Genomic DNA, 4,242 nt, shown 5'->3' with positions numbered 1-4,242 from the left:
CGGATCATCGGAGCCTTTAGTATTTGTTCAAGCAAAAGGATCTCAATTTGAGGCAGAGAAGGTGGTTAAGCTATTGAAAGACTATGATATCACTATCTTGTATCATCCCGGGAAGGCCAATGTGGTGGCCGGCGCATTGAGTAGAAAGGCAGTGAGTATGGGCAGCCTTGTGTTCATTCCAGTCGGTGAGAGGCCGCTTGCATCGGATGTTCAGACTTTAGCCAACCAGTTTGTGAGGTTGGATATTTCAGAGCCCAGTCGTGTTCTAGTTTGTACAGTCGCTCAGTCTTCTTTGTTTGAGCGCATCAAAGATTGGCAGTATGACGACCCTCATTTGTTGGTCCTTAGGGACACGATGCAGCACAGTGGTGCCAAGCATGTTACTGTTGGAGATGACAGAGTTTTGAGGATGCAGGGTCGTGTTTGTGTTCCTAATGTGGATGGGCTCCATGAGTTGATTCTTGAGGAGGCCCATAATTCCCAGTATTCTATTCATCTGAGCGCCGCAAAGATGTATCAGGACTTGAGGCAGCATTATTGGTGGAGGAGGATAAAGAAGGATATAGTTTATTATGTAGCTCGGTGTCTAAATTGTCAGCAAGTAAAGTATGAGCATCAGAGACCTGGTGGTTTGCTTCAGTAGATAGAGATTCCTGAATGGAAGTGGGAGCGTATTGATGTCACCCAAACTCACACCACTAATTGGGATTGTGAGGCGGTCGATGCAATTATAAATACCCAACGCGAGTCGGGGTCGATTCCACAGAGAACTTTATGTTGGATTAGGTATATACCTAGTCTAAGTATATGACGTGCCAAGGATTGCACTTCCACATATTCGGTTGTTTCTTTTCTACTCCTAAATCTTATGCTAATGTTGTAATTGTAAACCTAAGAGACAATATTTTTGGTATTGTTGTTTTTCAGGTTATAAACGATCTAGGGTTGTAACTTCCACCTAGTTGGTTAACTAACAGATTGAGAGCTTTAGGGCATGTTTGGTTGGTTAGGATATAATATAGCAATCACACGCGATTACTCACTCTATACCTCTCGGTAGTTTGAGTGATTTTTCCCAATTTGGCTTTCTCAAGTCCAAATGGGTATTTCACAAAGATAGATGCTCAAGTCGGGTCATACTATCTCTAGATTCGACCCTTTTATTGGGGCTATCAATTTCTTGTGTTCACCCCAATTTCTTGTTAGCCAAGTTTTCCTAAACTTAGTATCTCCTCCTCAAGTAGAGACTAAGTCAATTAGGCATGAATCAATATTTGCAACCATTAATTCTCCAATTCAAGCAAGAACTAGGCTAAATATCGTATACCCAATCATAAATAAGCCCTAAATCAATCACCCATTAAGTACCCATACTAGGGTTGGGTCCCAACCCAGAAGTTGGAATAGGTTTTCGTTATTATTTTTGACTTGCGTGTAGAATTTGAGGTCAATCGGACGTGGTTTGGTAGGTTTCGTCGTCATTTGTGGAATTTGAAAGTTCAGAAGTTCTTTAGGCTTGAATCCGGATGTAACTGGAGTTTTGATGTATTAAGTGATTTGAAGGTTCGACTAAGTTTGCATGGGGTTACATGACTTGTTGGAATGATCGGTTGAGGTCCCGGAGACCTCGGGGTGATTTCGGGTGGTTAACGGCTTGATGGGAGTTGAGGAATTGCAGCTGAAGCTACGACTACTGGTGTAACCGCACCTGCGGAGTGGGAACTGCAGGTGCCAGCCCGCAGAAGTGAAGGAGGAGCCGCAAATGCGGCTAAGGAGGACCTGGGCAGAGGACGCAGGTGCGATGGCATTCACGCACCTGCGATGGTTGCAGAAGCAGATTTAGGGGCGCAGGTGCGAGTTTGGACCACAGGTGCGATGTAGTTCCCGCACCCGCGAAGAGCGCAGATGCGAGCACTTGATCGCAGGAGCGGAGGAAGTGTTTAGGGATTTTTCCATAGAAGTGGGGCCTTACCCACAGATGCGGCTCCGCAGGTGCGAGAAGTCTGGGCAGAACCTATAAATAGAACACTTCGAGACTTTTCACCATTTTCATCATTTTTGAGCTCAGATTTTGGGGATTTTGAGAGAGATTTCGGAGTAATCACTAAGGTAAGTTCTTTGTGCCTATTTATCTTCAATAATGGTGTTTCCCCACTGATTTTACACCTAGTTGGTGAGTGTTTGAGGTGAGATTTGGGAGATTAGGGATTGGGAATTGGAGAGTGAATTTTGGGGTTTTGGAAGGGCAATTGAGGTTGGATTTTGATAAATTTGGTATGGTTAGACTCGTGAGTGAATGGGATTTCAGGTTTTGTGACTTTCATCGCGTTTCGAGACATGGGCCCCGGGGGCGGGTTGAGCCGATTTCGGATTTTAGACTATATTTTAGTAGTTTTCTTGTGGAATAGATCCTTTTAGCCAATATTGATTATCTCGTACTGTTTGTGACTAGATTCGGGGCATTTGGAGGCCGATTCGAGAGGCAGAGTCATTTCGAAGTAGGATTTCTACGCGGTTGAGGTAAGTAACAATCTTAAATCTGGTTTTGAGGGTATGAAACCCCGAGAATTGGTATGATGTGAATATTTCGAGGTAACGCACATGCTAGGTGACGGGCGTGTGAGCGTGCACCGTGAGAGATTGTGACTTGGTCCATCCCGTGAGACTGTAAAGACGAATAGCCATTGTTATTACCTGTTTTTCCTTGTCTTTGAGCAATTGACTGCCTTTTATGTTAGAAACCATGCTTAGGCAATATGATATTACTGTTGGGACCCGCAGCAGTCATATACTTGTTGAATTGCCTGCTAATTATTGTCTTGTACTCAGACATAGTCTTACTTGTGGGTTATATCTTTGTTCCCTCTCATTTCTTGTTGATACTTGTTGTATTCTCTATTTCAGTAGATTATTATGATATTCTGTTAGCTCGAGGGGCTGGAGAGGTTAGTGACTGAGATTGGGCCTGAGTGCCGAGCTGTGAGCTATGTGAGGATATATGGATCGGGTTGCACGCCGCAACGAGCCTATGGCTATTTAAGGATTGTGGATTGGGTTGCACGCTGCAATAAGCCGTATGGCTACTTATATGATTGGGTCGGGCTGCATGCCGCAGTGATATAGCACTTGGACTAAAGGAACCCCTTCGGAGTCTGTACACCCCCAGTGAGCGCAGGTACCTATTGAGAGTGTGTATTGAGGGCCGAGAGTCAAGAGAATGAGCTGTTGAGATGAGTTGAGTGACTGCTGCCTTGAGAGGCTGTACTTAATTTTATTTATTGTTGCACTTAGTTCCTATTTGATGTTGTTGTGAAATTTCTAGAAGATTCATATTTGTTTTACTTGAGATCGAACTGATTTGACTTATACCACCGGATTTGAAAGCATGTTCACTCTTTACTGAAAACTTTTGAAATGATCTGTATTATTATAGTTCGTCACTGCTTCTCAGTTCCTTATTTAATTTTTTTACTTGCTGAGTTGGTTTTACTCATGCTACACCCTACACTTCATATGCAGATCCAGGTGTGTACGGTTCTGATGGTCGCTGAGTTCGTGCGCGAGCTGATTATCGGAGACTTACGAGGTAGTTGCCAGCGTCCGCAGTACTTGTTTCTCCTTTCTTATTTTATTTTCTCTCTTGTATTGGCATTTGACACATAATTTAGTAGACTCTATTTCTAGATTGGTTGTTAGATGCTCATGACTTAGTGACACCTCGATGTCGGGTTATCATTCCGCACTTGAGTTTTAGGTTTTTACCCGGTTATTATGTAAACCTTTAGTTAGTTTAATTTCTTTGGCTCACTTATGTTATGTATTGAAAGCATATTGAGAATGTCGGCTTGCCTAGTTCCACAATAGATGCCATCGCGACTGGTTAGGTATTTGGGTCGTGACAAATTACAACCACCATAACTTTTACCCTACGAGTATGTACAATTCTTGGCTGACCCTTGTACATAACTTATTAACCATTGTAAATAACTTATTAGCCTCATTTTATTGAACAAAATTTGATGTCAGCTTAAGGACAAAATTCTTATATATATTTCTTCTACCTAATCTTTTCATGTTAATCGTGGCATATACCTTGATTGGCTGTCACGACCCAAAATCCTAACCTGTCGTAATGGTGCCTATCTCATTACTAGGCAAGCCGACAACCTCAATAAACCACAATTTCTTTCAAGTTTGAAAACATAATATTTAAATCTAGTGGGGAAACAAATCTCACAAATA

The sequence above is a fragment of the Nicotiana tomentosiformis genome, chromosome 5 (assembly GCF_000390325.3).
Source record: "Nicotiana tomentosiformis chromosome 5, ASM39032v3, whole genome shotgun sequence".
Classification (NCBI taxonomy): domain Eukaryota; kingdom Viridiplantae; phylum Streptophyta; class Magnoliopsida; order Solanales; family Solanaceae; genus Nicotiana; species Nicotiana tomentosiformis.
This window is presented reverse-complemented; position numbering follows the sequence as displayed.